This window comes from Antechinus flavipes, chromosome 6 (assembly GCF_016432865.1).
Source record: "Antechinus flavipes isolate AdamAnt ecotype Samford, QLD, Australia chromosome 6, AdamAnt_v2, whole genome shotgun sequence".
Classification (NCBI taxonomy): Eukaryota; Metazoa; Chordata; class Mammalia; order Dasyuromorphia; family Dasyuridae; genus Antechinus; species Antechinus flavipes.
The window spans coordinates 100,856,805-100,879,046 of NC_067403.1; the positions used below are offsets into that span (position 1 = coordinate 100,856,805).

At 34.7% G+C, this 22,242-nt stretch overlaps 1 protein-coding gene across 10 annotated transcripts in view; it reads left to right on the top strand.

Moving 5' to 3' along the window:
- Positions 1-22,242, top strand: part of PALLD (palladin, cytoskeletal associated protein) — a 485,836-nt gene that overhangs the window by 402,865 nt on the left and 60,729 nt on the right. The gene's annotated exons all lie outside the window — the stretch shown is intronic.

A 22,242-nucleotide genomic window follows, 5' to 3' on the forward strand; every position in this document is an offset into this window, starting at 1 on the left:
TTTACATCCCAACAACATGGCTGATGAAATACTTCACAAGAATTTGTAAATTTTGAATTTCACATGAGAAAACCTAAATCAGGGATACAAAAAAAAAAAAAAAAAAAAAGAAATGTCAAAAGCAATGTGTCATCATGACACCCTTAAAAATATGTAAAACATGGAATTCAAGTCAGAATCTCTTCTACAATCTTCATGTTGATTTTTGTTTTTTTTTTTTTTCCTTAATGGTAATGTTGAGAAGAGGGGCAGCTAAGTAGTGCAGTGGATAAAGTATCAGATTTGGAATCAGGAACACTCATTTTCATGAGTTCAAATCTGGCCTCAGACATTTACTAGTTCTGTGCCTAGGCAAATTGCTTAACCCTATTTGCCTCAGTTTCCTCTTCTATAAAATGAGCTGGAGAAGAAGATGGAAAACCAGTCCAGTATCTTTCTCAAGGAAATTCCAAATGACTAAACAACTAAACAACACTATGTAGACCAATATAATATAGTAAAACTCTGAAAAGAGAGGTTGACTCGTCTCTGGGCATGTTTTAAAAGTTCCTCATTGAGAACCAAACTTTGATTGTTTAGAGCAAAATGTCAGGTTTGGAAAAGTTTTCCTAATAAGGAAGAATGATGTAATGTTTATGGAGGGTGGCCAGCTTCTCTCCATTTCTTTTATTTATATTAGCTGAATTCCAGGGGAAAATGCCCTACAAACCATGAGGGCTGCTAACTATATTTAGCCAGACTAACTTAGTAATGCCAGGAGGCATTGTTTATTATAGACTCATCAACCCACTGTGAGATACTATTCTAGGCATCTTATTTTTGCAAAACCCAGTTGATCAAGTGCAAAAATGGCATTTTTTAAGTGATTATCTGTTAGAATATGTTTAGTTGGGATATTTTTCTCTGAGCTCCTGATTCCTAAGTTAAAGGATAGAAATACTTTACGCTATTACTCTTATTCAGCTATTTAATAAGAAGTATTAAATTTAGGGATCAGTGAAAGATGCTTCTAGCATTTTAGGATGGAATGATGTGTTTGGGACTATGCCAACAAGAGTTTTATCCCAGAAGTTTTTTAACATAGTTTGAAAACATTTAGGTTTTCTGACTCTCCTATATAAAACCAAAGTCTTTACTCTACAATTAAGTATCTGAATACTTCATTTTGGGTACAATGGAAATGACATTGGTTTTAATATCAGGGGAACTAGGTTCAAATCCTGATATGAACTAGTAAGTGTCTGAGGCCACATTTGAATTCAGGTCTTCATGACCCCAGGTCCAGGATTCTATTCACTGAACCACCCAACTTCCTTTGGTCATGTAGGCAAAATAGATAGCAACATAGAGTACAAAAGATATTTGAAATAAGGGGAGAGGGGAGAGACATACAAACATGAGGATTTTAAATGGACAGTTAAATAGCATGTTTTTAATGTCAGAAAATCACACTTTCTAGGGCCTTTGCTTTGTTAAAAGTCACATATCCTACATCATTGGACAAGCAGCATGCTGGGGAAGTAATTTTTAAGCCTTGTCTAGAATATAGAAATACTTTGTTCTGTCTCTATTGATATAAAATATTCTTTTAAAAAATACTCAATTTTCATATCTGTAAACTTTAAAATAGGAATTAAATAATATGTCTCACATGGTAATACTCTTATTCAGGAAGATTCCTTGAATGCAGGAACTTTGTCTCATTTTATCTTGTGATTTCAGCACCTAGTACCATGCCTTGTACACAGTAGATGATTAATAAATACTTATGATTTATTGATGATGCTTACATGAATTCATCTTACATACTTGGTTGTTAAAACAAAAAAACTGAATTAACATTCATTAGGGAAGTAGATTATGTTTCGTAATAATGATAAAAAAGAATTTTAGGTCAGCAAGGGGGCAAACTTTTCCTCTAATTATTTAGCTATTTTGAATAAGTCTCAGCTTTCTTTGGAATTACATTTGTTGAATTCAAAAAAGAAGTGGAATAAAGTAATTGCTGTATCCTGCTTGATGGATCTGTGATTGAATGAGTGCAGACCTTTATTCCACCAGTGCTAGGAGAAAACTCCATCATGCCTTTCCTATCTTGTGGCATTTTCTCATAGCTCCCTGTAAATCCTCAGTGGGTGATAGACCCTGTGGGCATCTCAAATAATAATCCACTAGGCTACAAATGACTACATATCTTCCCCTAGGATAAAACTTCAGACATAGTTCAATGATGAAGTACTGACTAGACAATATACAGTGAGACTGATGACTTAACAAAAAGGTATTTTTTTTAACTATTTGATTTAATCAAGATTTTTATCTGAGGGATTTTAATATTTGTTTAAATGGATCTCAGAAATCATTAGGAAGCTCTAACTGTGCAGAATGATAAGTATTAGAATCAATTCAGTAAATACTTAATCAGTTCCTACTATATACACTGTATAACATAGTTGGCTAATTGAATGAAAGTTTTGGCAACAGCAGCAGCCTGAGAGCATTACTCTATGCTTCTAGATCCATGCAATTATGGTTATAAGCCCAATTTAGAAAAGAAGCTAAAAGTCAAACCTCTTTTAGAGTGTCTATGAAAATGATCTTCGTGAACTGTTTTCTTTTAACCATCTAGCTGAGAAATTGATTCTTCTTAGCCAAAAACATTAGCTCAATTGTCTCATTTTCATTTTTCCATGGTCTCTTGTCTTTTACTTGATTGAAATGTTTGCTTTCTTTAAAATCTCATCAGAGAGACTTCAATATTTTGATTGAAGGTTGAATTTCCAGAAATGTTTTAAAAGCTACTTGCCAGGCAAATTCAAATAAGGCAATTGCAAATATAATGAACTATTTTCTGAGGTGGACTCATTAAAACTCACTGTCATGGGGGAAAAAAATCATGGTTTTTCCAGAGCTAGACTGTCTTCAAAGTCCTTAAGAAACAATCTTGATGCATTATCTGTGTGATTTTTAAAAAATAAAAAATAAATTACTGTTTAAATTACATGGCAATTGAATTACTATTTCAGTTTTATTTCAATTAATCTCCCCTAGCACCATTGAGCAAAATAATAGCGAAAAGCTGCATACTTCAGTAATTTAATATATGAAATAGTTCATCTTTCTGGCAAGAGCTGAGTTTTCATCTTTCTTATTTTGAACTCATGATTTATTATTGACTTAATCAGATGTAAGGTCTTTCAAAATTGTTTTTCCTTATAATATTATTTTGATTGTATAAACTGTTCTGATTCTTTTTGCTTTGCTCTGATCCATTAATAGAAATCTTCCCAGTTTCCTCTGAAATTGTCTATTTCATCATTTCTTTAAGCATCTTAGTAATTTTGCATGACATGCATATACCACAGTTTAGTTAGCCATTCACCAAGAGGAAGATTCCTCTTTTAATTTCCAATTTGGGGCTACCACAGAAAAAGTTACTATAAATATTTTTGTATGTATAGATCCTTTCTTCTTTTGATTTCCTTGGAATATAGACCTAATAGTAATATACCTGAGTTAAGGGTATTAACAGTTTTGGTAGTTTTCTGCATATAGTTCCAAATTTTTTTCCATAATGGCAGGACTAGCTCAGAGGTCCCCTAGTAATACAATAATGTGCCTACCTATTTTCCACGGCCTAAGATTTGCCATTTTCTTCTTTTTCATTTTTTGCCAGTCTAATAGGTGTAAAGTGATTCAGAATATTTTTTTCTTTTTTTTTTTTGATAGCTTGAAATTCTTCCTTTAAAAACTGCCTTTTGAAATCTTTTGTCTATTTGGCTATTAGGCAATAACTCTTAGTCTTACAAATTATAATAATAATAATATCCAGCATTTATACGGTATCTACCATGTATCAGGTATACTAAGTGCTTTAAAAATATTATCTCATTAGATCCTAACAACTGAGTAAAACTGAGTAAAAGGTTAAGTAACTTGCCCAGAGTCACACATCTAGTAAGTGTCTGAGGCTGGATTTTAACTCAGCTCTTCTCATTTTCACTATATTTATAGTTTATGCAAAAACTTTTTACTTTTATAATAATCAGAATTGTCTGTTTTATCTTATGTGATACTCTCTACCTCTCTTCCCTTATCATGAACTCTTCTCTTATCCATAAATCTGAAAGGCAATTTCTTTTTTACTCCTTTAATTTGTTTATGAGGTGAACTTTCATAGTTAGGTGATTATATACATTTCAAATTTATCTTCTTGTATTGTGTGAAGTTTGGGTCTATACTCAATTTCTGTTAGACTGATTTCTTAAATGCCCAGCAGTTTTTGACCAATAATAAGTCCTTCCCCCAGAAATGGGAATCTTTGTATTTATCAAACACCATGCTACTATGTTAATTTGCTTTTATATGTTCTATTTATAGACATTTCTTTTTAAAACCAGTACCAAATCATTTAATCATTGATACTTTATGGTATAATTTGGGATCTGATACTCATATACAAATACACACCCTTTTCCTTTCTCACTTTTTTTCCATGATCACCCTAAAGATTTTTACCTTTCATCCTACTTTATTCATTTTATTATTATTTTTCTACATTTATAGGGTTTAGTATAGTATTGAATAATTAGATTAATCTATGTAATATTGTCATACTCATTATATTGGCTCAACTAGTCTGAGAACAATGAATTCTTTTCCATTTAATTCTATTGTTATTTCTTTGAGAAGTATTTTATACTTATATTCATATAGTCCCTGAGTGAGTCATAGCAGATATCCCTCCAAATATTTTATGGCTTCAATAGTTTTGGTTTTTTAATGAAATTTTTCTTTCTCATTTTTCCCATTCTATTTTATTGGTTATATGTAGGAATACTGATTAGTTACCTAAATTTATCTTATAGCCCACAACTTTGCTGAAGTTATTATTTTGATTAAATTTTAGTTCATTCTCGAGTTCTCTAGGAATTTGAGGTGAAATTTAAGACTTATGAAATAAGCATTTATGAAAGTAATAAAATTACTGTCTTCTATTACTGGTCAAAGTCACAGCTTTATGCTTTCTTTTTTAAAAGCCAGTTAATTTTGGAAAACAAGTATAAACAAATCCCTTAATTTACTAATGATCTTTGGTTAAGACCATGGATCAGAAGATCCTATATCCAAAAAGGCCATACATTTATAGTAGGAAGGAATCTTGGAGTTCATTTAGTTCAATTCTGACATTTTATAGATGAGAAAAAAATCTGAAGCTGGTGGAAGTAAATTGAGGTTGTTGGAGGTCACAGTGATAAGGTAGTAGAGCCCAGACTTGAATCTAGAACCTCTTTCAAATTGAATATACTCCCTACTATGCCATGTTCCCAGGTATCATGAACATTTTAATCATTGTGGGATTTGCTATTGTAAGCTAAAATAACTTGTTTTAATAGCCTTAGACCACATTTTTTCATTGTTTATATTGTTATATGTGAACTATAACATACCAATAGACTATGTTAAATGTAGAAGTGTAGTTATTGTGAATTGTGGGTAGGTAGCTTCTACAATGATCAAGTTTCTGACAAATCATCCAAAAAACGTAATTTATGGGAAAAGAAACCTTGTTGGAACTTGCCTGGTTTGAAGCATATTTGTCTTTGGAATTTTTATTAGTCTATTCTTACTAAAAATGATTAATGGAGCTCTTTGAGTTGTAAATACTTTTTTTTTTTTGCCTTATTCTGATAAAGGGAGTTTAAACTCCAACAGTTTCATGGAAAAATCACTGTATGTGTTGAAATTAAAACTTCAAGAAGTTGTATATGAAGTATACCATCAAGGGTTTAGATAATCAATTACTCAATAAGCCTTTATCTTTTGTATGCTGAGCATTATGCTAGATGTTAGGGATACAAATGCATACACACATACGTACACAGAGAAAGGAATGGTTTCTGACTTCAAAGACCTTACTTTCTAATTAAGTGAGGGGGAAAAATGAACACATGTTAATATACACAAAATAAATGCAAGGCACTTAGGGGACAAACTGCTGGAGGAACAAGATTTCTAAAAGGAGGTAACTTTAGAACTGAGCTTTGAATGAAATTAAAGATTTTGATTCTAAGAGATGGAGGCAGGGAGGCAGGGATTTACTGAGGACAGCTTCTTCAAAGACACAGATGGGAAATGGAATGTCATGTGTGAGAAACAGAATGAAGGCCAATTTGGCTGAATGGAGAACTATGTGAAGGGGAATAATAAACAGTAATCTTGGAAAGGTAGATTGCAGCCAAATTGTGAGGTATGTAAAAGCCACAGAGTGTTTATATTTTATTCTCAAAGCAAGAGGGAGCCTATATTATTGCTTGATCAGAGGAATGATGTGGATAGACCTGTAATTTAGAAATTTCAAGTAATATAGAAGATAGATTGGAGAGGGTAGAGATTAGAGTCAGGGAGGCCAATTAGGAAACAATTTTTTTTCCTAAGGCAATTGGGATTAAGTGACTTGCCCAGGATCACACAGCTAAGAAGCATTAAGTATTTGAGGTCTGATTTGAACTCAGATCTTCTTGACTTCAAGGCTGGTGCTCTAACCACTGCAAAACCTAGCTGTCCCCTAGGAAAGTATTGAAATAAAGCAAGGTCAAAGATGATGTGGGCTTGCTTAAACTGGGCTTGTGGCCATCTGAGGGAAGAGAAGAGAATGAATGCAAAAAACATTATGGTGGTGGACTTTGCAGATGACTGGATTTGATCTGTAAGGGAGGAAAACATGCCATTGATGGTTACTGAGTTGAAAACTAGGATAAATAGAAGGACAGTAGTATCCTCAATAGAAATAGAGAAATTAGAAAGAGAATAGAGAAATCTTGATCAAGACAGACCAACTACGATTCTAGAAGGCTCATGAAGAAATATACTGCCCTCTTCCTGAAAGAGATAGTGGACTCAGGAGGCAGATTGAGCCAAATATTTTTGGACATAGTCAATGTAGGGAATTTGGCTTTGTTTGACCAGGCATATTTGTTACAGGAGGTTTTGTATTTTCTTTTTTTAAAAAAGAGAGAGATAACAGAGAGGGCTACAAAGATACATACATATTTAGTACCTTACTCAACAAATGAAGCTGATTTAGCAGTTTATATTCACCCATAATTGAGAACAACATGGAACACAGTGATTTTTTGGTACTCTGATTGGGACAATGAAAACTCAAGCTTTCTTGGAGATAGTCACCTCCTACCATACTGCTATGTCGATTATCTTCTATTATTACTTAGCTTTGGTGTTACCACTTCAGCCTGACATGAGATATTTAGGGTCTCTGCTGACTTAGTAAGTTTCTGAGTGCCAAACTATTTCATTAGAGCTTTTATTAAAACATTGAAATTATGGATTTACCCTTAAAAAGTGAAATCATTGTAATTTGAAAGGTTTTTTATTGTTGTTATTGTTGTTCTTAAGATAGTGATAATGAGCTGGTTGCTTTGGGGCTTTTATGAGGGAAGGCAGGAAATTGGACCTCTGCTCTGGACTGTGACTTGATAGTATAACCAGAGATCCATAAGCTCTTAAAATTCTCTAGAAAAAAAAGAGCTTAATATGGTAGAGAAAGCATTATATCTCCTTTACCATCTAGCTATTAGTCCTACTCCTTAAGAAGTTAACCCACCTGTTGGAACTTTTGGAGATGTGGACTTGTGATTATAAAGCAGTCAGAACTAGAGATGGAAAACTGGGAATTATTTGCTTATAGATGGTTGTCAAAATGCTGGGAATATCTTTGATTGCCAAAGGAAAAGAGATAGAGACAAGAAGAAAATAAAACCTGAAATGTATATCATGATTTAAGGTTTACAAAGCACTTTCTATACATTCACATATGGTGTTCACAACATCTCTATTACATAGATACTCTTGGTAGGTTGGTGCATTTACTAGTAAGGACATTGAGACTCAGAGAGGATAAGTGGATAATAAGATTGGTCATGTTCACATACAACCACTTAATATTGGAGGCCGTTATGATTCCAGGTCTCTCCTGATGCCAAATCATGTTGTTTCCACTACATACCATGTAAGGAGTTAGCCAGAAGACAAAGGGCTATTAAAGAAGACTAAGAAAGATTGGTTAAATAGGTAGAAAGAGAACCAGGCATTCCCCCTTCCAAAAAAAGAGCACAGTATTGTTAAATTGCAAAAAGATTAAGGAAGAATAAAGAGAAAGAAAAAAAGTTTACTCTGCTCATCTGAGAAGCCTTTGTTGTTTTGGGATTTTTTCCCCTTTTCTGGACATAATTCCTGTCTTATTACTTGGATTTTTAAAATAGTTGAAAAATTCTAGAAATAATCACTACTTTCAAATTTGTAGTGGGCTTCATTTGCAGAAAGATTATTTATCTAATGTTTATCATATGAGTTCAGAGTATTGTTATCAAGAACCCTGATTGTGTTATGAAAAATTGTTAATCTAGTATAGTTGAGAAGTGAGATATTTTATATAGCATTAATTCCACTACCTTACATGGATTACCCATTTTTAGAAAATTCAAATACAGTAAAATACATAACACAAAAGCTATCCAAACATAATTTTTCATTGGTTCAGAAAGTAAGCCAGAATTTCATGATGCCTTAATGTCATCATAACAAAGATCACTTATCATCATACTATAAATGTCCAGAAGCACCAGATAATAACAAAAACTTCAACTGATCCAGAGCCAGTCATTGGAGTGTTTACCATACATAGAGTACTATGTATAAACGTGTTGGAAGCTTTAGGCAGCCATGAATAGTGTGCTCATTCTCTTTGTCTCCCCTCTGTTTCTCTGTGTGTGTGTCTGTCTGTATCTCTGTCTGTATCATATGTGTGTCAGTCTCTGTCTCTTTCTCTTTATTTCTCTCTGTATATCTCTCTTTTCCCTCCTTTTCTTCTTTTCCCCTTCTCTTCTTCTCTAGTTTTCCTGGAGAGTAATTGCACTGAATAATTGGGTCATTTTATTGAAGAATGTTTTTGGCTCTCCTTGTTTAGATGTACTCTTTTCCAAGAGATGCTAGTTCACTCATTGTTGCTCTTCCCAGGACACATTTGGATGGATTTCATTTATTGTTGAATCCATCAGATTAGCTTCCCATAGGTGAAAGGCCATTCAGCACCTTCTTATTGATTGCATCATTTGGCCCCTAAGGAATGTCAAGGTCAGTTGGTCATGCTCTAAAAAAGGTCAAACCTATTAAAAATCCATGCAGCTCTTCTCTGTAGTCACTAGGTTCTTAATTCCTGATGTTATGCTAAGGTTTTGGAACTTGCCAAGTAGTGTTTAGAAATTTGTCTCAAAAAATTGCTTTCCAGTTTCTTTTTCTCCTTTCCTCTTATTTTGAAAGTCTGGAATTAGCAAATGGCCAATTGTCTGATTAACCCTGCAGAAAAACTTATTTTACTCTAGTCATTAACTTTTAAACTATCAATGGCAGTGATTTAGGGAAAATGGAATAATTTTGAATAGCCACGTCCAACAGTGCATTCTTCTAATACATATCCCTTTGTGACAGCTGGCTATGCAGGAAGTGTTAGCCACAGGCCATCTTTGGTATAGGTATAAGGAATCTTTCTTGGTTATATTTAAAGCAGATTAGCAAATTGCCAGTTATCCAGGAATCTAGTATATTTCCTTCAGCCTTTTATGTTAATAGGAAACTGAAACATTCTCCTACAAAAGACACTGGTTTTTTTACCATTTAACATAAGGCATCATAGTATAATCATAAGATTAGAATATTAGATTTGGAATTAACAGACCTGTGTTCAAAATAGGGCTCATTGAATTACCCTTCCATTTATGTTTGTCTCAGCCTCTTAAAATTAAAACCTCTTCTAGCTCTAAATTTTGAGCATTTTTAATGTTACAATGAGTCCTTTTTTTTTTTTTTTTAATCAACACCAAGCATTTTAAGGATCCATCTCTAGAGGACAGATCGTAAATTAATCATAAATCAAGAAACAATAACTGACTTTCTAATTTCCCTGCAAAATAGAAATTATGATTATGGCATTTTATAATAATTAATCATAGAATTTTAAAAGTAGAAGGGATCTTTGAGCCAACAACCTCAATTTTACCAATGAAGTTACTGAAATCTAAAATGATAAGCAACTGGCCCAGAGTCACATAATTTTAGCTAATGATAGAGCTACCTTAGCTTTTTTCTAATGAAAACATTAAATTGTATAATGGGAAGTAATGCTGGAAAACGTATTTAATGATATAAAAATCAAGGTTATTTCTGCGAGTCCTAGGTCAGCTATTTAGGACAGTTTCTTTTTCCTGTTTATTTCTTTGCTCTTTCTACTACTAAAATTGCTGCCACATGAGGAAGGTGAAGGACAAAATTGCAAAAGTTAAAATGTTTGGGGTAGCTCCTATGCCATGCAATTAACTATGTGGTCATTTTTAATCGCCTATCAGAAGACAAAATATACAATACTTGACATTTCTCATCTGCCTTTACACACTATCTCTCCTCCATCATCACTACCCCCATCACCACCACCACCCCCATGTGTGGAATGTTCAGTTTTCATCCCTGGGGGGGAAAAAAGATTAGAGGAAAGTTGATCTAGATCATCTTTGAGGTGTTAACTTTTAGATACAAGAAATTATTTCAAAAGGTCAGAGAATCATAAATACAAAAGGGATTTTAGAGGTTGTCTAGTTCAACTCTCTAATTTTAGAAAATCCCAGGAAGATTAATTTATTCAAGTGACAGAAGCAATATTTGAATTTGAATTCCCCCACACCACACTTTATCTCCTAGTAACACTTTCAGATATTGCTCGTGTTGGAAACTTTTTTTTTTTAATTCTTACCATGTAGCTAGCCAGGAGGCACATTTGCCTTAGTGGCAAATCATGGACTCCACCTACACATTCTTTTACTTGTGTGTAAGTCATTAGAAACTTGTGGCAAGGTTTAGGCAAACTCCTTAAAACTATTCCAGACATCCCTGTAAGGTTCCAAATCCAGACATCAATGCCTTAGATTCCAGCCCTAACACAGGCATTCAATTCAGCCTTATTAGTAGCACCACATTGTGTCTTTATGACCTGCTAAACAATGAGCCCACACAAGGGAACCATTTCCTCGTTCTGTATGAGGGCCAATTTTGTTATCTGAGTGGTACAGTGTATGTTTTGAGAGGAAAAAAATGGCCGCAGTATGTTATAGTGATAGGGAGAATGTGCTCTGTCAATGAAAAGGAATAGCTTAGAGATGACTAAAGTTCTCACCAAGTCCAGAAAATTTCACTGAAGCTGGTTTCCTTAAGGTAAACACAAACTGGATGCCCTTTGACTGATAACCAAACAAATGGAAAATGGGCATCAGTACAGCTGGCACTGCCAAAGATATGATGAAGTAGTTCACCAATGCCAAATTAGGAACTGTGTTACTTACAGGGTTCCCAAATGCTGTCATGTTCTGTTGAGAGTTTCATACTTAGAGTCCCAAAGACAGCTAGTAATGTTCTGACTGGCTTTATGAAGACTGAAAATTTCCAAAATCCTGTTCTTCATCCCTTATGCTGAAAACAATTCCTTGGTCTATAAACATTTTCAGAAAGTGTTTATCAAACAACAGATTTATTGTATATCTATTATATAATAATTTGACATTTATGTCAAACCATTTCATAGTTTGTAAAGTACTCTATAACTCTGTCAAACAGAATTATATCCTTTTTCCAGAGGAGAAAACTGATTCAGAGAAATTGAATTACTCATCCAACATCACACAGCTACTAATTGACAGAATTGGGATTAAACTAGATCCAAGTCTATCATTTTTTCCTACTATATTGCCACTTCCTGCCTCAGTTGGGCATTGATAGTATATAAACAAGCACAAGCTCTGGCCTTGCTTTTTCACTCACAACACCTTTTTGCCCAAGGAATTTTTACATAACCCCAGGTATATAGGTAAATAAAATAGGCATACAAATCAAACATTTACTGATAATAAGTCATAAAGAAATTCATTTTAAAATAATTCTTTGGTATGCATATAATTTTACTATTGTTTTAAAGATGAAAGCAAATTTGATTTGAATGTGCTTGTTTATAATTTTACATAAAGAATTAAATCTTGACGAAATATTTAATACTTGTTATTGTTGATATTTTTTGAGACCCCTATATTCAATTTCTTAACCCTGTATGGAATCATGATCCACAATTTAAGAAGCTTTGGTTTACAGGACACATGCTGGTTAAAAAATAACAATAAGACCAAACAATGAATGACCAGTATGATTGGACAATCTGTGCTATTGGAGTTCAGAGAAAGGAATAGAACCCTAGATGCAAGTGATAGATAAAGACTTTATGGAAAAGGAGGTGAAATGTAAGTTGGGTTTTGAAAGGAACAGGAAGCATTCCAAAAAGGCAAAGAAGAAGTAAAGAAGATATGTATTCCAAGAAGAAAAACAAGAGGAAACACATAGAAAAGGGAAAGCATAAGATTTATTTGAGGAATAATTTGCTTCATATGGATAGATTCAGGGAGGGGGAAGTGATTTTGCTATTGAGTCATTTTTCAGTTGTGTTTTACTCTTTTGTTACTGTTGTTGAGTCATTTTTCAGTTGTTTCCCACTCTTGTTACCTCCATTTGGGGGTTTCTTGGCAGAAATACTGGTGTAGTTTGTCCTTTCTTTCTCCAAGTCAATTTACAGGTGAGGAAACCAAGGCAAATAAGGTTAAGTGACTTGCCCAGGGTCACACAGCTAGTGAGTTTCTGAGGCCACATTTGAACTCGATCTTCCTATCTCCAGGCCAAGCACTCTGTTCACTATGGTGCCATCTAGATCTAAGGGAGTGATAGGAAACATATAAAAGTAGTTTATATTTCAGAAATCTTTTGAACAGGAAGTGAGAGACTAGGAGTTAAATCTCAACTACCCTACTGATTTCTATGTGACATATAGAGGAATTTCTTAATTTCTTCATTCCCTCCTCTAAAATGAAGGTGATTTGACCAGTTTCTCTCTACAAGTCCCTCAACATAGTTCAGGGTTTAAAATACATTATATTCAAGAAAAAAAATGTTGTTTATTTGGGTTAAGCAGGGAAGAAGTTGGATGATAATGAAATTTTTGAGCCCCTTAATAAGAAGTTGGGCAGAAAGGCAATTAATCAGGATTTAGGAAGAAATTTGGGTTTAGAAATGCTGAGTTTAAAATGACACCACAGTATTCAGAAAGAAATGTCAGATAAAGGCATCATTGGAGTAGAAAGAAAAATTATGTATGAAGTTCCCAGATCTCTTTTCAAATTCTGACTTTGCCATTTACTAGTGATACCTTTTGGGGCTTGGCACTTCACCTTTGGGGTCTCAGAGGATCAGACTTTACAGAAAAGTTTCTTTATCTGTAAAAAGAAAGTGTGACCTGGCTGGTCTCTCTTGGCTCTTCTAGCTGTAAATCTTATAAAGATAGGGTTTGGGGATTGGTTCTCTGGAGCAAGGTAGGCACTAGAAATATAAGTTAGGTTGTAAGTCATTCACATATTGGTGATAGTGAAATGATCGAGTTTTTAGAGGGAAAGAGACCATGGACTTAAGAGAAACATTCACATTTCTCAAGTAGAGGGGGGAAGAGGAACTTGGAGGAAGAAAGTGAAACACGGACAGTGCCAAGTAAGAACAATGGATGGGGATTAGAAGATCAGGATTCAGGATCAGCTTCTGCCAGTTACCAGCTGTAGAACCTTGTACAAAGCACTTAACCATTCCATATCTCAATTTCCTCATCTGTGAAATAGGGATGATGTTATTTATATTGCCAACCCCCATCAATTTGTTGTGACAATAAAATCTGAAAACAACTAAAAGACCTTGTAAATGGTAAATTGCTACATAAAAGTCAGTGTTAATGTTATTATAGCAAAGGAGCAGAACAAGAAGGTTGCTGAGTGTTAAATTAGAAATTCTGAATACAAACTAAGCTTTTCAAGAGAAGTTTTGTAAAAAGAAGGAACGAAGGAAGGAATGGAGGAAGGGAAGAGGGAGGGAATGGAGGAAGAGGAGAGAAGAAAGATAGGACAGAAGAAAAAAAGAGAGGGTGTAATGTCTGCTTTGAGCCATAGAATCCAAAAAAGTTTAAAATGGGAAAAGGATTGGAGGCTGAGTTGTAGCCTCCTAGGCCCACTGTGGCCAAGGATAGTTCTGATGTTTTTCCATGTCAGCATTAGTGCTGTGCAGCAAAGGTGTCCTTCCCCTTAGAATTGTGGTGAAGATGTCTATAAGTCATAGGCTTTCTTCTTCTACGCCTGGATTTCCCCTGGATCACTTTCAGTGTAGTTGCATCCAGCCTTTAAAAGTTTCACACATATAAATCAGAGGGCAGTTATTCACATCACAAAAGGCCTCTTCATTTTGCAGGATTTACTGTAAGATTCCTTTCAGCAGGGAGATCCTCTACTATGCTGAATTTTAGAAGCATTCCTATTATGTAAAATTCATCTGTATCACTGTGTTTATATGTGTGTATGCATATAGAAATATATGCTCTTATATACATATGTGGGCAGGTAGGTGATGCAGTGGATGGAACATTTGGCCTGGAATCAGCAAGCTTCATCTTCCTGAGTTCAAATCTGATCTCAGACATTTACTAATTGTATGACTTTGGGCAAGTCACTTCACTTTGTTTACCTCCATTTCCTCATTTGTAAAATGAGCTGGAGAAAGAAATGGCAAATTTCAATACCTTTGCCTAAAAAAAACCTGAAATGAAGAGTTGGACACAACTGAAGCAAGTGAACAACAATATGTGTGTATGTGTGTGTATGGATCAGCAGCATCATTATGTTTTGCTGATAGTTTTTTAAGATAATCTATTATGGACCAATTTATTTGTGTTTGTAAATCTTCAAAACTCTACATACTTAACCTAGGCCTATAAAGTTGATTATTAAAAGTATTTTGATAAAAGTTTCAGTGTAACTTTTTTCCCTACAGTCATATGTATTTTTTATGCATTTAAAAACATTCTGAGACGGGGTCATTAAAGGAATTATGATGAAAAATTTGAGAATTCCTGTACTAGACAAATATGAATTCTCCTTATCAAGTATAGGCCAGTGAAAGTCTGGAGCAATTAAATGATTTATCATAGGACACATAACTAATTAGAGTATAGAATCAGAGTAAGGAAACTGGGATCTGATATCTGAATTTTTCTATTTCCACTTGGATTCAGCCTTTCTAGAAGTCATATGCTGGGGAATAGTTGGTTTTTGTTTTGTTTTGAATGATGTAGCTGAGACCTGTAGAAGATAAAGTAGTCCTCTTGGTATACAGTTGTGCAGAGAAAATCTTATTTTGTAGCAGAAGAATGTCAAGAATGTACCAAGGGAAAATGGAAGAAAAACAGTTTCTTAGTTCTTAAGTTGGAATGGAGGCACTTGGCTGAGAAGGTGATGCCCATTTCTTTTCAATTCTGATTATTTTAGCCATTCCCACTTTTGTTCACTATAAAATAAGCAATAAAGCAGAAAGAATCTTTGAGCACTTGCAATTCAGCCTTAGAATGTTTGATTGCACTGTGCCCAGCAGTAAAATATTAGATTAACCATTCTTTTCATTTAGCTTTGGGACAAAACAGTTAAAAATATCTTTTCTTTTCAAACATAAGGTAATTTCTAAGCAGTCCGATATTTTTTACATAGTATGTTTAAGACCAAAAAGTTTCTCAATATCTGGGTCACAGGGAGTTGCTTTAGAGCCCCAGTCAGACTTGGTTATGCCAAATTATTGAAGAAAAGTGCTGAAAAACAATTTTTGCTTTAGAAAAGTGATATAGCAAAAAATGGATGTTTTATTCTTTAAAAAGTGATAGCAAATCTTTTCAGTGGGCAGGGGTCCATATTAATCCCTTTTCACTGAAATAGGGTCTAATAGTCACGATCATTAATGCTTTCCTATTCCTTTTCTTCAAACTTTTTTAGCAATGGGAATGAAAATGAGTGAAGACATCTTGCTTGGTTGGGAGTTTGTTCTTTCTGAAACTGGCGCATGAGCCCTGCCCAGAAAAACAAGAAAAAGCTGAGCCCAATATGGCAGAGCTTCACTTGACTCAATTCCATCAGCCATATCAGCCTTGTAATCATTGTCCAAGCAGGGGGAGAAATGTCCATACTGCTTTCTCGAGTGCTGCCAGTCCTTCATCACATACAATTTATTCCAATGTACAAATCCTTTTCTCTTGGCCTGGTTGCAAATGGTTTGGACAACATCTTTGCATCCCGCACGGAGCCAAAATTACCATTTACCCCAGTCTCTATCATGACTATAGGATAAGCCTTAACATCTGTGGAACCAGCTGCAGGATTTAACTTCTGAGGAATAGTTCATTGTCCTCGGATTTTTGTCAGTACACTACTTCCCAAACACCTCAGTCCCCATGCTAGTCAATTAAGGACAATTCCTTTCATCCTCATTGTGACGCTCAGAGTGTTGGTTCCCAAGAAGTTTATGATCTGGTCAGTAATTGCTTTTCCCCCTCACCATACATAGAATGATTTGAGATATAGATTGCCTTTATGTACTAAGACTGAGGAGCGCTACTAGTTTGGGCTTGGGGGGTTGTTTTTGTTTTGTTTTGGTTTTTTGTGAACCAAGTATAGCTTTTATTCTAAATAGAAAGGATGAATTTTTCTGAGTAGACTTCTATCTTGTGTTCATTTAATTCAGATCTGTTTTACTTTGCCATTCCTACCGTTAAGTGAGCTACTACAGGAACTAAGATCTGAATTACTAGAAAGTTTCTCGTTTGTCAAAAAGGGGTTCAATAAGATCCTTTCCAAATCATTAATTCCAAGTTGTGTCTGAAGTTAAAGCATGACTTAAAATTTTGATTCCAAATTTCACAAGACTTGAATAAGCAGTCTTTACCCTCAAGGACCTTACATTCTAATGCAGTTTGAGATCTATGATCAGATAAGTTAAAGAGCTGGCATCAATTGCTATATGTCACATAATTATAACTTGAATACTGTACATTTGAATTTTTGTCGTCACTTAAGGGTATAGGAGGCTCAAGCAAAGTATTGTTAAATAAAAAGTTGGTTGGGAGAATGAGAATCACAGATAGCTCCTGGTGAATAAGTGTTAGAGGGAAGAATCTAAAGGGGTAAAGCTTTGCTATCATTCCATATAGGAAAAACAGTTATAGTACTGTGTTTACATTAGTCCATAAAATATGTATGTCCCTCTTCTTTGCTCTCCTTCTCTGCCTTACCCTCAACTTTGCAATTAATTTTTGAGATAGTTTAGTTTGTATTTATCACAACTGGTACTCTGAATACTTTCCCTAATAAAATGCAGATGCCATCTGGTTGATATTAACTTATTATTGTTGTGTTGTTTTTAGTAATAATGGTTGTCCTTTAGATTGTTTATATTATGGTTCACCATATGTATAATAAATGTTAGGTCTTATAGAAAGCAAATGGTTTGGATGTAGATTCCCCAATCCCCAGCCAGTGGATTAATGTTCTGAATAGACAGGACTCAGTTTAACAATAAGGGTTAGGGGAAAGGGCTAAGAAAATATTAATGTAATCAAACAGATGGTAAATAGACAAATGTAATTTTTAATTTTCCCTGCCTAAACCAAAAACTATACCAATAATTCACATTGCAACTTACCTTACTTTCATTTCACCCAGAATGGAATTTTCCCACGCACTTAGTATTGGACTTTTATATGGAACAATTAACCCATCTAAGGCTCTTTTCAATTTAGTTCCACAAGCCTCCTTCTTATCCCACCCTTGATCCAATGAAGCCAACGACAAGCATTTATTAAGCACCTACTAGGCAGCAGATGGGGATAGCTAAGTGGCAGAAGAGGTAGAGTGTTGGGTCAGGAGTCAAGAAGACTCATCTTCTGAGTTCAAATCTGGCCTCAGAGACTTACCATCAGTGTGACTGAACAAGTCTTTTAATTTTTCTTTTTTTTTTTTGCCTCAGTTGCCTCGTCTATATGATAACCCATGGTAGGGCCTTAGTAATTGCTTGTCAATTTGCCTTGTGACAATGAGCAGGTTAGTTCATCTCTCTAGCCCTTAGTGAGCTATTGAACTAAATGACCCATGTGGTTCCTTATCTCTAAATCATACGATTGTCTGATGATGGTGAATGATAATAACACAAAATAGTAAAATTTTTATTTATCAGTGAATCTGAGGCATCTTTAGCCTGGTACTTCCCTCTATGAGAAGAGATTGAGACCTTTCTAAGCTTTTTCACCTTGTCCACTTCTCCTTCATGCCCTTCCATCTTCTCCATATGCTAGTTACCTTCCTTTGGGTTATCATTTTGTGGCTGCCAGTGCAAGCATGTATTGTCTTTCGTAAAGGAATCCAGGTTATTTGCTCTTGGGAGATGTCCAGGAAAACATTCTTAAAATACATTCCCCAAATTGTTATAATATTCCTCACTTGTCAGAAAAAGTGAAACATTGTGTGTATCAGGGATTATCTGTATTTTTTAACATTGCTTTATTTTTCAGTTAATCTTAGCAATGATATAAATCTTTCAGATAAATAAGACTAGGTTCTCCTTTTTTCCTCCCAGAATCAAAGAATTACATGTAGCCACATTCCCTGGGCAAAGTATTGATTGGGATTTTCAAAAAGTATTCTGTTCCACAGTCAGTTTAAAAACAACTAGAAATTGCTTCCTTACAAACACTTGATAATATGTATGTGTGTGTGTGTGTGTGTGTGTGTGTGTGTGTGTGTATGTGTGTGTGTGTGTGTGTACATAACCCAACTGATAATCCCATCTTTTCTGGACAATTTCAACAATTCATTTGGCTAGACTTTTTTTTTTTTTCTCGTTCTATTCCTTCCCAGGTGAAATGGAAAAATTTAGAAAGTTTTTTTTTTTTAATTTTCAAAATTAGGGTGGTATTATTCATTGAATTAAACAATTTTATTTTACCTAGCAAATTAACAGCAGTATTTATGAAATTAAGGAAGAGAGAGCTTTTAAATCATGAAGTAAAACATCATTGGTATATTACTTCTTCATCTTTATTAATATATTAAAATCTCATCTAGAAAATAATTTGGATTAGGTAGGTTAAAAAAAATGGACTATGACAGTAGTATTCATATGCATAATGATAGTTTCCAAAACTTGCTATCCCCTTCCAGATTCAATGTATTCTCTTTTCCATGGTACCACTATTGTAAAGAGAGAAAAAGGTTACCCAAGTATCTAGCTCTTTAGATAGATCTTTAATTTCATCCCTTTGAATGTTTCCTACATTGATGCAGATTGCAGTTCATCCATGACTGCCCAACCTGTTCAGTTCTTGTCCATGGGTTCTCAAAAGTTTGCCACAAGAGTTCCACCCATTATGCTCTCTTTTGATTTCCTTCTTCCTTTTCCCAAATAGATGACCCCTTCCCTTTCCTTTCTTCCAGCTGTCATTTTCATTTAGTCTCTCATTTTTTCTGCCTGAACTCTATTCCAAGTAGATTCAAAATTCTAGAATGCCAGAATTGGAAGAGATTTCCACAGTTACCTAATCCAAACACTACTTGAGGACTGGCCATCCAGCTTTTGATTGGAAATCTCAAGTGAGAGGGAATACACTACCTCCAAAAGCAGTTCTTACCTTTGGAAAGTTCAAATTAGTAGGAAATTCTTTTTAAATATAAATTTGCCTCTGCAACTTCCACCTGTTGTTCCTAGATCTATCTTACTATATAGCTGTTCTCTCTTTGAGGTTAGGGACCTTGTATCCCCGCTCCAACGCTAGAATAGCATCTCACATTGGTAAACTCAATAAATGTTTATGAATAAATGAAAGAATTCTATTGTAGCTTTGAAACAATTCTTAATTCCTAAACTTAGATCATCTTAACCTAAGATCTATGAATATTTTTTATTGCAATTGGAGAAGAAGTGAAGGTATATCTTTTTTACTGTCTCAGAAGTAGCCAAACCTATTTTAGCTTAGAAATTATCATTTATGCTGAAACCAGATATGAAAATTTCTTGTTCAGTTATTTTTCAGACATATCCTACTCTTCATGACTTCATTTAAGGTTTACTTGGCAAAAATACTTGAATGATTGCCATTTCCTTTTCCAGTTCATTATATAGATGAGGAAACTGAGCCTATATCCTATATGGGTTATATATCCTATATGGATTAAGTGACTCCCCAGGATCATACAGCTAATAGGTGTCAGAAACTATTTGAACTCAGATCTTACTCACTCCACACTAGGCATTCAATACACTCTTGCCATGTAGTGGCCACTATGAAAAATTACAGACTCCAAATACTATCCTTATCTCATTTTTCTCTCCTTTGTCCTCCCCCAGCCCTTTCTCTTTCCATCTTCCTCCTCTTAACGTTGTGTCTGTCTTGGGCATGTTTGATTTTTTTTTCCATGCAAAGTACCGAACAACTGAAAATGGGACCCATATGAAAACAAAGGATCAGCCTAATTTTATTGTAGTAAACATATGCTGATGTACAACATCAGCTGTGTCTTCATTATCTTATGAGACGCTAGGTTGTTTATAATTTCCAAAGCATTGGTTAAATAAAATACTTAGAAATAGACCTTTAGCCATTGGCTAGAAGGGCTGCTTAGACTGGTGAACCTCAAGTGGCCTTGCAAGGCTGGCTGACTACCATGTCCTTGTGAACAAAAATCTTGGACTGGGAGGAAAGGGAAAGTGATGCTGATATATAGTTGACCATGGCTTCCTGAAAGCCTTTTTTGGAAATACTCCTTAGGCTTGGTACGGGGGTCTTGGCGCTCTCCAGAGTTTTAAAAATATCTCCACATCAGATAGAGGGTGTGGCACACCAAAGATCTTTATAGCTACCACGCAACAACTGTTGGCTGGTGCCAGGCCAGGCTTAAAAATATAGCTTGGGCTTTGACCATTTTGAGCCAGCTTGGCCCTGGAAAATAGCCATTCTAGAGATGGCTTTGAAGAGGCTTTCTTGCCATACCAGGTCACTCTCTAGCCCACGAATATGTTTTGAACTGTAGATCTTTCCATTTTAAAACGTTCTTGTATCAGGATTAGATCATGGCAAAGAGATCTTACAAAAGAAAGGAAGAGAGGAAGGAGGTACTGTGGGGTAAGTTATGAAGACAGATGTCCTGACTTTAGGTGAGGGAGGGGTAGTTCTTATATTTCTCTGTCTGTCCTAAAACATGTATCTATAAACATGCCAAAAGATTGCATTTACTATGAAGCATCCTGCAACCACACAGACATCTGTAGTGTCAAGGGAACAGTGAATTCCCAGCTGTGACATGGCCGTTTATAAAGAAGGAACTCAGATGGATTTCAACATGAGGACCACACAGAGTTAGGGCTAATGAATTCTTTGATGCTACGGTCTTAGGAAGAGGGTTGAGTTTACTTGTACTTATGTTTTACAGCTACCAAGAAAATAAAAAGACCACCTTGGTTTCTTAGTACTTTTCATCGATTTATAAGAATAGTAGGTAGGATCAAACTGCTTACTGTTAAAGTGGCTAAATACTGAAAAATTCAAACTATAGAGGAAATAAGGACTTTCATTCTCATTGACTGATTTCTTACTAATGAAACCTTCCTGAAGTCTTTTAAGACTTTTGGAAGTTCCCCCCACATTCTATGTATTTCTTTGAATTCCTAAAATTCTTGGGTCACTTTGTAGTTTAAGCTAAAGATGAGAAAGCAAGTATTTCTGTATCTGGACAGTTTTGTCAGAAAAAGTGAAGAAATGCCACTGCCCTGCCATGAAATGAAGTGGTTTTTATTTGCATATATTATAGTGCCACCTTCTGTTGAAGTTTTTATAAACAGCAACAAGTGACGAGTACTTTTTCACCAATGTACCTTGTTTCAAACATGATTAATACATAATTATACTAAGAAGAAGCTACTCATGAGAGTATAGGAGTTAATTCATAATCTGCTTGCAGGCTTATAGTTACCAAAATGAGAAGTCCAAATAAAACACTTCTGAATCCATAAGAGTTTGGAAAACTATTCATAAATAAAAGACTTTTTTGTTGATCATATCTATATTAAAGATAATTTTTTCATTCAGACATTTATTAGAGCCACTTAGAACATTTTTTAAAATTGGCCACAGCTCATTTGCATGTGTTTTGCTTGCCAATGATAACAGGTACTTAGTTTAGCATAAGTAATGGATAATTACCAGAATTTTATGTTTTAAATGCTATGCATGTATTT